This window comes from Pongo pygmaeus, chromosome 19 (assembly GCF_028885625.2).
Source record: "Pongo pygmaeus isolate AG05252 chromosome 19, NHGRI_mPonPyg2-v2.0_pri, whole genome shotgun sequence".
Lineage (NCBI taxonomy): Eukaryota > Metazoa > Chordata > Mammalia > Primates > Hominidae > Pongo > Pongo pygmaeus.
The window spans coordinates 84374386-84387442 of NC_072392.2; the positions used below are offsets into that span (position 1 = coordinate 84374386).

The window sequence follows — 13057 nt, forward strand, 5'->3', positions numbered from 1 at the left end:
GCCTCATCATCTGTCTCCCTACTGTCAGTTTTCTCTACTTGAGTCCATTTTCTTCACCTGCTCCAGAATGAGTTTCCTAATGACAAAGCTAAGCCTATCGCTTCCTGTTTAAAAATCTCTCATGACTGCCTAAAACAGAATACTATCCAAACCCAAAGTTAGGCATACAAGTACCTTTGCATTTAGGCCTGTCTCTCACACCACACACACAAACACACACACACACACTTACTTTGCCTAACTACACCAACCCACAAATGCCCACTTCCCTCTTGCCACAATGAACTCCTCACCATGGTCAAACCCCCCTGACCCCTTATCTGATCCCACCCCCTTTTCATAGGCTATTCCCTCCACCTAGAGTCAGGTAAATACAGCTCAAATGTCACCTGAGTGAAGCTGGCCCCGCCTTGCCCTAGACTGGCTGTTGCTCTGTTCTCAGTGTAAACTGTTCACATCTGTGTACAGCATTTATCATGCTGTTTTTTTTTTTTACACATCTGTGTATTATTATGTATACATCTTCCATTATCTGTGAGAAGCTCCTAGAAGGCAGGGACCATGATTTACACATCTTAGTAAGTACCTAGCTTATTAGCTGGTACTCATCATTTTTTGTTTGGTTGGTTGGTTTTGTTTTACATGTACACAATATATTCCATCTGTTATGCACTTGGTAACAGAAGGCTATGATACCAGTGCTGGATGTGAGATCATAATGTTGAAAAGCAACAATTCAAATGGATGAACAAACCAATGGAAACTCATAAACCCAGAGTTTTAAAGCATAGCTCTGGCCTAGATGTACTCCAGGGCTTAAAGACTATATACTGCCCACGTACGCAAACATTTGCCTGAGAACATCTATAGCTAAAGCTAAATAAAAAAGATTCCTCGTAATCACTAATTCTCAATAAACCCTTTGACATGCGCAGGAAATGTTAGTGTTTAACATTAGAGGAAACTAAAATTCAACCATTAAATGACTAACTCAAAATCATGAAATCAAGCACAAAGCTCAGATTAAAATTCTGAAACCTCTAGCTCTCAGACCCATTATATTGACCATTTACATATAAGTGAGCAATATCTCCAACTAATTAAAAAGTATTTTGAAGGCCGGGCGCGGTGGCTCACGCCTGTAGTCCCAGCACTTTGGGAAGCTGAGGCAGGAGGATAACTTGAGGTCAGGAGTTCAAGACCAGCCTGGCCAACATGGTGAAACCCCGTCTCTACTAAAAATACCAAAAAAATTAGCTGGGCAAAGTGGCACACGCCTGTATTCCCAGCTACTAGGGAGGCTGAGGCAGGAGAATCGCTTGAACCCGGGAGGCGGAGTTTGCGGTGAGCTGAGATGGTGCCACTGCACTCCAACCTGTGTGACACAGCAAAACTCTGTCTCAAAAAAAAAAAAAAAAAAAAAAACAGTATTTTGAAAAGTAGAAAGGCAATTGGAATTGCTATATTGACATGCAATATTGAAGTATACATTTTTTAAAAAAACAAAATAAAGAATCAAAGTAACGTTTGGTAAAAACTAAAAATCTGCTTCTTCTTATCCCTTAATTTTTTTCCAAAAAAATAAAGAAATGGAAAAAGAAACAAAAAAACTAACATTTCAAACCTTCAAGGAATTATTGCTATACAAATTACATCTTATTGGCCAGCTGTGGTAGCTCACACCTGTAATCCAAACACTTTGGGAGGCCAAGGTGAGTGGATCATTTGAGCCCAGGAGTTCAAGACAAGCCTGGGCAACATAGTGAGACCCTGTCTCTACAAAAAATACAAAAATTAGCCAGGCATGGTAGCATGCATCTGTAGGCCCAGCTACTCGGGACACTGAGGTGGGAAGATCACTTGAGCCCAAGAGGTCAAGGCTGCAATGAGCCAAGATCACGCCATTGCACTCCAGCCTGAGCAATAAAGTGAGACCCTGTCTCAAAAAAACTGAAAATGGAATGGGTGCAGTGGCTCACACCTGTAATCCCAACAGGTGAGGAGCCGAGGCAGGAGGGTCACCTGAGGTCGGGAGTTCGAGACAAGCCTGGCCAATTAAAAATACAAAAATTAGCCGGGCATGGTGGCAGGCACCTGTAATCCCAGCTACTCAGGAGGGTGAGGCAGAAGAATCGCTTGAACCTGGGAGGTGGAGGTTGCAGTGAGCTGAAATCACACCACTGCACTCCAGCCTGGGTGACAAGAGCAAAGCTCCCTCTCAAAAAAAAAAAAAAATTGAAAATGAAAAATATATAATTTAAAAACAAATTACATCATATTCACAAATTGTATCTAAGTTCCAACTTATCAAAAGTTTCATACCATTTATCAGAATTGAAAATTTAAATTACTGAATTGAAAAATAAGTAAAGCAACATCTTTGGCTTAGGCTTAGAGTAATTATAGTGTGCCTATCAGTTATATAAATTATTTCAAAGGTAACCCAGGTGATGGACGTTGCAGTGAGCTGAGATCGCACCACTGCACTCCAGCCTGGGCCACAGAGCAAGACTGTCTCAAAAAAATAAATAATTTCAAAAATAAAAAAGAAGTAAATTGGGTGACACTTGCTTATAGCTACAATCTATATTTGGATCATGTCTTTTATTAAACTCACCCATGTTGTCTTTTTTTAAACTTCTTTTTGGACAGCTACAAAACGGGCTTACCTACCCTAGAGTCAGCAAACATAACCAAGCCACAAGTATTAAAAGGTCTGGGGAAAAAAAGCAGTCACAATTGCCAAGCAAAGAATACACTTCATTCATATCACACTCCTTGCCAAACAAAACAAACGTTCTTGGAAGTTGTGTAAAACCCATTTTGTTCAATCAAATCATATTTTAAATATATTGTGGGTCATTAAAGAAAACTGGAAACGTCGACAAATTAAAAAGGATTACAGGTGCACATTTTCTCTGGCTTACACGTGTGGATGTTTTGACAGGAGCCTTCCCTGACTCTACCCGTAGCTCAGTGTGTGCTTTAGAAACAAATCTCAGTTTATTCTCTGGCCCGGCCCTACCATTTCCGCACCATTTCCATGGTCATTTCACAGAGGAAGAAGGAAGCTGAGGCTTAAGTGAGGTGAAATCACTGACCTAGGTTCTTAGGGGACAGTGACAGCTGGGCCTGAACACTGCACAAATTATTAACAGCATGCATTCCACTAAGCTGCAGCCTGACCACTGTGGAGAGGCTCATGGAATTTAACGTGCCTTTTCTATCTTATTTTGACTCATCTTAAAATATTAAAGACAAACAAAAATAGCCGTGCAATGATCAGAAAAGCTGTTCACATTTACTTATGTCGTTCTCTTGAACACTTAAAAATATTTAACTCAGAAACACAGGGTAGCATCCTACATGCGGCGGTGCTGGGCTAGGGCCTCTCCAAGCGGCCTATGACTTTCTGCAAACCAACCAGCGCCCTGGTTCTGTCCCCGCAACTCCAGCTGATTGTTCTGAGATTCGTTTCTGGGACGGAATTGAAAACTCCAGCGGTGCCGTTCCTGGCAGTCCCTTCCTCAGCCCGCCGAGGCCCAGGCCCAGGCCGCGCTCCTACCTTGTCCAGGACACAGATTTCCTCTCCCAGTCGCAAGCCTTTGGGTCAGACTCCTGGACCACGTCAGACCGATCAAACCGGCTGATCAAACTTTACTTAGAACTTTCCCAAGCCGTCCTGGCCTGGATCGCGCTCTGCCTGCCGGGGACACTACAGCGGGCAGCGCCGGGACCCCCGGGGCGCGCGCCCCCCAGGCCCGGAGAACGGGCCCAGGGCCTGAGGGCGACGCCCCTTCCCGAACGGGCCCGCAAGGGAGGGGCGGCAGCCACCGGGGCAAAATTCCACTCAAGAACCTGGTGGGAGGGGCGGGGGAAGGAAATTCGGAAAAAAACGAGAACCTGGCACCACCACACGCAAGCTTTCCGCTCGGCCGCTGCCGCCAACGCCGCCGCCACCGCCGCCCCTGCCAAACGGTTTCAAATCCTTGCGGGCCGCTGGGTCGCCGCCGCCCAGCAGCCCGGGGGCGGGGACTTTCGCCCTCGCATTTCCCCGCCCCCTACTCCACCCCTCTAGCCTGCGGTGCGGTTGCCATGGCGACGTTCCCGGCGGCGGCGACCACCGGTGCCCCAGGGTGGGGGCGGAGACTTCCGCGCGGGCATTTCTCCGCCCACAGGCGGCGGCGTGCGCGCGGCCCCGTTGCCATGGCGACGCTCCTGCTGGCCTAGCAGCCGACAGACTCGCACCCCAGCTTGCGGGCCTCTTGGCGGGTCCCCAGTCGAAACTTCCGGGATAACCCCACCACAGTTTGAATCTTGCTCCCCTCCCGCATCCCGCGCAGAGTCGCTTATGATCACCTTAGGGGCCGTGGCGAAAGAATAAGAGCACAGAAAATGGGGCGGCTGGAGGATGTTTACAGAAGGGGCGATCCGTTATGTGGACAGACATCAGAGTTGAATGAGTCTCAAGTGAAAATTTCCTCACTCTCTGATATATCAAAACCCAAGTCAAATTCTTTAAAAGGTTCTTGTTAAAACCTATCCCACTGGAGTTAACACCAACAGCTCTTCCTTGTCTCAAAGACAAATCATGCTAAGGAAAATAAAGGGTACAGAATGCTTTTAAGAATGTTTAGTTTTCAAAAGCACACTTGAACATGTTTATAACTAGGGAATGATCTATAATCCAGATCATTAGTACTGAGAATCAAGGATGCAAAATCAAGCATGCAATTGCCGGAATTTAACCAGTCAGTTAATACATTCAAGATAAACTGGCCGGGCGCGGTGGCTCACGTCTGTAATCCCAGTACTTTGGGAGGCCAAGGCGGGCGGATCAGGAGGTCAGGAGATCGAGACCATCCGAGCTAACAAGGTGAAACCCTGTCTCTCCTAAAAATACAAAAAATTAGCCAGGCGTAGTGGCACACGTCTGTAATCCCAGTTACTCGGGAGGCTGAGGCAGGAGAATTGCTTGAACCCGGGAAGCAGAGGTTGCAGTGAGCCGAGATTGCGCCACTGCACTCTAGCCTGGGAGACAGAGCAAGACTCTGTCTGAAAAAAAAAAAAAAAAAGATAAACTACTCTACTCCAGCCTCAGGAGGAGGAGGATATTGGTCAAAGGAAACAAAATTTAAGTTAGATGGGAGGAATAAGTCTAAGAGATCTACTGTACAACGTGGTGACCATAGTAAATGACAATGTATTGTGTTCTTGAAAATTGCTAAAAGAGTACATCTTAAGTGTTCTCATCACAAAATTGATAAGTATGTGAAGCAACGCTTATGTTAATTAGCTTGATTTAGTTATTTCACAATGTTGTGCATAATAAATATATGCAATTTTTAGAATCATAAACGGCATTGCTGAAAGAATATGAAATGAATTTGACAAATGGTGTCTAAATGAACATGAAAAGAAAAATAGAAGATAAATAAATAGAAGATAAATCAAAGAAAAAATGTAACAAGCTCAAGCTCATCTCAGAGGAAATAACTATAGCAGAAAAATATAACTGAAAATGAAAAATGTCTTTAAATATTTCCTCTACTTAGGTGAAAATAAGATGAGTAGATCTCCCTTCCCAATTTTAAGAACAAGCTGATTGTCACTTTTTTCATTTATATATATCATTTTCACTTATATATTTTTCATTCATATATACACACATGCAAATAAAAATATTAAGATATGCATATAGATTTTTATTATTTATGTTATGTGTATATAACATGAAAGGGATACCAGCTTGAGTCTGAGCTGTGTTCACCTTAGAACTCAAGCCTACACGTCATGTTTAGATGACTGGTAGGCAAGTTTCACTTGGAAACTCCTTACCTGAGAACCAAGGAACCTCCTAGAAAGGAACATCCTGGCTGAGCATGGTGGCTCATGCCTGTAATCCCAGCACTTTAGGAGGCTGAGGCAGGCGGATCATGAGGTCAGGAGTTCAAGACCAGCCTGGCCAATATGGTGAAACCCCGTCTCTACTAAAAATACAAAAATTAGCAGGCGTGGTGGTGAATGCCTGTGGTCCCAGCTACTCAGGAGGCTGAGGCAGGAGAATCACTTGAACCCAGGAGGCGGAGGGTGCAGTGAGCCAAGATCACGCCACTGCACTCTAGCCTGGGTAACAGAGCGAGACTCTATCTCGAAAAAAAAAGAAAAAGCAAGTCATCCTAAAGAGATCTGGTTCAATGGCAATATGCAAAATTGAAGGGGAAAGTGATGATTCATGAAGCAAAGTATTGGCCATGAGTTGCCCTTCATGTAGCGTCTTCCTCTTTGTATAAGAGAGTGATTCCTAATCTTACACTGTGAAGAACTTCCTTTGAGAATTTCCTTTTTTTCTTTTTTTAGAGGCAGAGCCTGGCTCTGTCACCTAGGCTGGAGTGCAGAGCCATGACCATAGCTCACTACAGCCTCCAACTCCTGAGCTCAAGCAATCCTCCCACCTCAGCCTCCCAAGTAGCTCAGTCAGAGACAGAGCACTATGATAGGGTAGTTCCGTCATATACAGAGCACCCATGTGACTCACCCTGGGGACCTCTACAAATATTTGGGAAGAAATTGCTGAACTCAGAGCCTATTCAGGAGCCTCAAGGATGAAGCCACATAAATATTCTCTTGTCGGCCAGGCGTGGTGGCTCACACCTGTAATCCCAGGACTTTGGGAGGCCAAGGCGGGCAGATCACGAGGTCAGGAGATCGAGACCCACCTGGCTAACAAGGTGAAACCCCGTCTCTACTAAAAATACAAAAAAAAATTTAGCAGGCATGGTGGTGGGCGCCTGTAGTCCCAGCTACTTGGGAGGCTGAGGCAGGAGAATGGTGTGAACCCAGGAGGCAGAGCTTGCAGTGAGTCAAGATCATGCCACTGCACTCCAGCCTGGGCGACATAGCGAGACTCTGTCTCAAAAAAAAAAATAAATACATATATGTATATATATATATATTCTCTTGTCACCATTGTAGTGTAGCTCCAGGCTTATGTGGCCTAAAAAATTCAGTGTCTTATAAATGTTTTATGGCCAAACACCTATGGTAATCAATGTATTTTCCTTCTATGTCTAGTTACTGCACAAAGATAATAATCTTCCAACTCAATGTACATTTATTGAACATCAGATATATGCAGGCATATTAAGGGAATGTTTCCTCCACTGGAAATGCTATGACACTTTGCTCTTCACCTTAGCTTAAATATCAGTACCTCAGAGAGGCCTTCACTGATTCTCAAACCAGCCCTTATTTCCTTTCAAATCCCCTGGTTCTCTTTTCTTCATTGCATTTATCAAAATTTGTCATCAAATATTAATTAGTGTAATCTACTTATTTATTTATTTATTTGAGACGGAGTCTCGCTCTGTCGTCCAGACTGGAGTGCAGTGGTGTGATCTCAGCTCACTGAAACTTCCGCCTCCCGGGTTCAAACAATTCTCCTGCTTCAGCCTTCAGAGTAGCTGGGATTACAGGTGCGTGCCACCACGCCCAGCTAATTTTTTATATTTTTGGTAGAGATGGGGTTTCACCATGTTGGCCGGGCTGATCTCGAACTCCTGACCTCAAGTGATCCACCCACCTCTGCCTCCTAAAGTGCTGGGATTACAGGGGTGAGCCACTGCACCCAACCCAGGTGTAATCTTTTAAAAATGCCTATAGTTTCCAAAAGAATGAAGACGATACCTGTTAGGTTCACCATTGCACAGACAGCACCTTGCAGGGTACCTACCATACAGAAACAATCCATAAATGTTCACTGAATCACCAAGTGAATGCACATTAATTTTCGTGCTTTTCTCTGCACATGTGGTAGAATATGGCCACCCTATGCATAAAGCTTCCAGTCTAGAAACCCAGAAAACTAACTTTTCTGAATATAAATCTCTTGCTACGGAGAGTGAAACTGAGTGATCTAATTTGAATCAGGTAAGCACAATTAGTCCAATGAGATATGGCCAGGAGATTGGGCATCCTATTGTATAAACATGACTTTCTTAGCTCATCTTTGCACTTTGGGGAGAGGGATTGGGGTTATTTTCTCAGAGGACTGAACGATGGGTAAACCCAAATGGTTCTAACTACAACAAAGATTCTGGACTTGTGAGAAAAAAGATAAGTCTCCACCCTCCAAAATTTATGAGATAGTAGGAGGTAATAAGACAAATACCAAATAACCACATTTCAACTCAGATTATGTCACCTGGCTTAAAAGGTACATAAATAATGTGGCTGGGCGCGATGGCTCACACCTATAATCCCAGCACTTTGGGAGGCCGAGGTGGGCAGATCACAAGGTCAGGAGTTCGAGACCAGCCTGACCAACATAGTGAAACCCCGTCTCTACTAAAAATACAAAAATTAGCCAGGCTTGGTGGTGGGCACCTGTAATCCCAGCTACTCAGGAAGCTGAGGCAGGAGAATTGCTTGAACCCAGGAGGCACATTGCAGTGAGCCAAGATCACACCACTGCACTGCAACCTGGGTGACAGAGTGAGACTCTGTCTCAAAAAAAAAAAAAAGGTATATAAATCATGTTTTGGGATAGAGAGGAAATAAAGAAAACACTGTGCTGTGCTTATAAAGTCAGTATAGGAAAATATATACAGAACCTTGTTTTATCTTTGATAAAAAGAGGGTGACATTGAAACACTATTTCTATTGAAAATATTGTTTCCTAACAGCTACAAATGACTTAAATGAAAGTAGGTTTGTTTAAAAAACAAATGACATCTTATCTCAATTTTTAAAAATCAAATGGTGACATTGTTGATAATGGTAGTATAAAGAGGACCCTAAAAAAAATTGTTTTTCTCTTCTGTGTGGGAAGATAATTGTGCTATACTTCCCATGTTGAAAGGGATCTGCTTATTTTCAAAATATAAACTTAAGAATTAGTCTAGATGACATTGAACAATGTGAATTCAATTATTCTCTACAAAAAAAATCAACAGGAAAATGTGAGCTTTTATTAATTAGAAAGATAATAATTATTCATATGTAATTTAAACTAACCTGCATCTTGAAGGATTAAATCTGATGATCTGTATACACACACACACACACATATATATATATATTTTTTTTTTTTGAGACATTGTTTTGCTCTTGTTGCCCGGGCTGGAGTGCAGTGGCGTGCTTACTGCAAACTCCGCCTCCCAGCTTCAAGCGATTCTCCTACCTCAGCCTCCCCAGTAGCTGGAATTACAGGCATATGCCACCACACCGGACTAATTTTTTGTATTTTTAGTAGAGACAGGGTTTCTCCATGTTGGTGGGGCTGGTCTTGAACTCCCGACCTCAGGTGATCCGCCCGCCTTCGCCTCCCAAAGAGCTTGGATTACAGGCGTGAGCCACCGCACCCAGCAAATCTGTATAATTTAAACTCTTGCTCCGTAAAATTAAAGTAACTATAGTAGGAGACCTAGAGATTACCTTTGTTTGTTTAAGCCACTGTTATTTGGTTTTTTTGTTTTGCAAAGTCAAGTGTAAACCTGAGGGAAGAAGAAGAGCCTGGGCCTGATGGAGCCTCAGGGAAATCGCTACTGCTGCCGGTGTTTGCAGGTCGCAGGGAGCCAGGCCTGGGCGAGGTGTGTCTCGATGCCAGAGCTGGCAGTACAGAAGGTGGTGGGCCACCCCCGGTGCTGCTCAGCCTGGTGGATCATTTCAACCGAATTGGCAAGGTTGGAATCCAGAAGCGCGTTGTTGGTGTGTTTTGGGGGTCATGGCAAAAGAAAGTACTTGATGTATTGAACAGTTTTGCAGTTCCTTTTGATGAAGATGACAAAGACAATTCTATGTGGTTTTTAGACCATGATTATTTGGAAAACATGTATGGAAAGTTTAAGAAAGTCAATGCCAGAGAAAGAATAGTTGGCTGGTACCACACAGGCCTGAAAATACACAGGAATGACATTACCATCAATGAACTCACGAAAAGATACTATCCTAACTCGGTATTGATCATTATTGACGTGAATCCAAAGGACCTAGGGCTGCCCACAGAAGCGTACATTTCAGTGGAAGAAGTCCAAGATGATGGAACTCCAATCTTGAAAACATTTGAACACGTGACCAGTGAAATTGGAGCAGAGTAAGCTGAGGAAGTTGGAGTTGAACACTTGTTACGAGACATCAAAGACACAACACAATGGTGGGCACTCTGTCCCAGCGGATCACAAACCAGGTCCATGGTTTCAAGGTACTGAACTCCAAGCTTCTGGATATCAGGAGCTACCTGGAAAAAGTAGCCACAGGCAAGCTGCGCATCAACCACCAGATCATCTACGAGCTGCAGGACGTCTTCAACCTGCTGCCAGACGTTAGCCTGCAGGAGCCTGTTAAAGCCTTTTACCTGAGGACCAACGACCAGATGGTGGTAGTATACTTGGCCTCACTGATCCATCCTGTGGTCGCACTGCACAACCTTATCAACAACGAGATTGCCAACCAGGATGCAGACAAGAAAGAAGGGCAGGAGAAAGAAGAGAGCAAAAAGATAGAAAAGCTGACGAGGGGAAAGATAAAGATAAGGAAAAGAGTAATGTAAAGAAAGAGGAGAAAAAGTAAAACGTGTATTAAATAGTTTTTTTATGCCTGTAATCCCAACATTTTGGGAGGCCGAAGCGAGTGGATCACCCAAGGTCGGGAGTTCGAGACCAGCCTGACCAACATGGAGAAACCCCGTCTCTACTAAAAATACAAGATTCGCTGGGCATGGTGGCACATACCTGTAATCCAGCTACCCGGGAGGCTGAGGCAGGAGAATCGCTTGAACCTGGGAGGTGGAGGTTGAAGTGAGCTGAGATCACACCATTGCACTCCAGCCTGGGCTGGAGTTTCTTTTTGAAACTCCGTCTCAAAAAGATAAATAAATAAAATTAAAAAATAAAAATAAAAAGTTTTCATGGTTTCAAAGTTTCATTTCCCTTATAAGGAAATTGAAAAATACTGGAAAGTTTAAAGGAGAAAAAACTTACGTGCAATCCTGCCATTAAGTAATAACTACTATTAACATTCGTATATATTTACTCAAATTTTTATATCTATATTATCATTTTTAATATCTACTTATTATATCATCATGTGGATATGACAATTTTCTTAATTACTCTCCTGTGGTTACCAATTTTTGCCCTTATAAATAATGTTGCAATAAATGCCTTTGAATATATACATCTTGGTTGAAATTTTAGCTCTCTCCATAAAAGATATTCTTATGAGCATTATAAAAGCATTAAGGCTTTTGATCAGTACTGCCAAATCACTTACTGGAAGTATTTTGCAAATTTGCAACTTCACTCAATGGTCTGTGCAAATGACTGTCTCACATTAATGGTTTTTTAGATCTGTGCTAATTGCATGTAAAAAAAAAAAAGCACCCCTTTTTACTTTGCATTTTTCCCTATTAGAGAAGTTGAAATATTTAAATATCTCTATTAGTCTTTTATTCTTCTGCAGAGTATCTGTTTTGTCCTTTATTTTTGTGGAATTTTATATATAGTTATATAGATATATTAGACAGATATAAGTATCTTCTGTATTTTTAATTTATTGTTTCAAAATTAGCAATATGCATAAGCTAACATTCAAAGCAATCAAATTTCCATGATTCACCATTTTGCATTATTAAGATACTCTGTATCATTAGAGTGAAAAATGTAAATGACTTTTAGTTCTCTAGATGGAGAACAATTTGTAAATACCAAGAATTGTAATTATTATATAAACACGTTAGAGACAAATATGAAAACAATCCTGTACCTGGTAAATTCCTTAAACTGAATGGTAAGCAATGCAGAACTTTCTATTTACAGACCACAGATGTATAGATTATACCACAAATGAATGCATTATAGGCCGGGCACAGTGGCTTACGCCTGTAATCCTAACACTGTGGGAGGCCGAGGCAGGCAGATTACTTGAGCCCAGGAGTTTCAGACCAGCCTAAGCAACATAGCGAGACCCTGTCTCTATTTTTTTAATAGAATAAATAAGTAAATACAGTATAAAGATTGCAGAAACTAAGAATGACGAGGCACATTTTCTTTTTTTCGCTACTAAGAGTCACTGCCTTTAGCACAGTGACTTTGGATTTCTTCCTTATGCTAGAACTAAGCAATATTCACCATTTCATTCCTCCTTCTGCTGTTTATTCTATCTTAGCCTCTTGGGGCAATTCATGCTATAGGATATTAACAGAGATAAACTGGCTACTCTTTCTCCCTTCCCTTCAGTGATATACATATTGCCATAATGCCCTAACCAGTATCCATAAAAACTAGCAACCTAGGATACTTCCTAGCCTTGCATATACAACAATCTTTTCTACCAACTTGTTTCAGGAGTAGGCTGTAAAACTCCAACTTTAGAATGCAAATATTTCCAGGAAGCCACTGGGAAAAATCGTAGCTTAACTAGCAGTATAAAAATGGTACGAAAGAAATCATTCTGAAGTGTGGATATCTGGTTTTGTCACTTATTAGCTTTGTGACCTGGGTAAACTAAGTTACATAATCTTCCTGAGCTTCAGTTTATTCATTTTCCTTATGGGATGATTGGGGAGATTGAATTAACAGAGGTGAGATATGTAGAAAAATGTACCCAGTGCCTGACACAGGAGACTTCAATATGAGGGCTTCTTTTCTTTCCCAACTGTTTTGCCAGCACTTTGGAAAGGAATAGATGCCACTAGGAGGCAGCAATGGCACACAAAGAACTAATTATCATGTGCACGTGCATGCGCAGACACACACACACACACACACACACACTCACATGCATACGCATGGGCACATACACAAAGCACACACATTAAAACCACATACACAAATCCACATGTATGCCACACATACCACATATATACTCACACTCACACAAAAGGGACAAATGCTCACACATTTGCACAGCAACCACATACACACTCTCTCACCCACACACAGGCATACTGGCACACACATGCACACAGATCAAGCTGTTTTCTTTCCTTTTCTTTCTTTCTTTTATCTTTTTAATCTTTTATTGAGAGATTAAAGCAGGGAATGATCCTCAGGCTAAT

General features: G+C 42.4%; 1 protein-coding gene and 1 pseudogene across 40 annotated transcripts in view; one reads left to right on the forward strand and one right to left on the reverse strand.

The window, feature by feature from the left end:
• The window catches only part of CEP112 (centrosomal protein 112), a 598860-nt gene extending 594673 nt beyond the window's left edge, over window positions 1-4187 (reverse strand). For 12 of the 40 annotated variants that reach the window (XM_063656453.1, XM_063656451.1, XM_063656462.1 and 9 more), the window contains exon 1: window positions 3566-4090. The gene's annotated coding sequence lies outside the window, so the exon portion shown is untranslated. Of the gene's footprint in view, window positions 1-3565 lie in introns of all 40 variants that reach the window. The other 28 variants (XM_063656470.1, XM_063656452.1, XM_063656456.1 and 25 more) reach the window with 12 other exon arrangements.
• Window positions 4188-9600: 5413 nt separating this feature from the next.
• LOC129017618 (26S proteasome non-ATPase regulatory subunit 7-like) lies at window positions 9601-10569 on the forward strand (annotated as a pseudogene).
• The last annotated feature ends 2488 nt before the right edge of the window (window positions 10570-13057 follow it).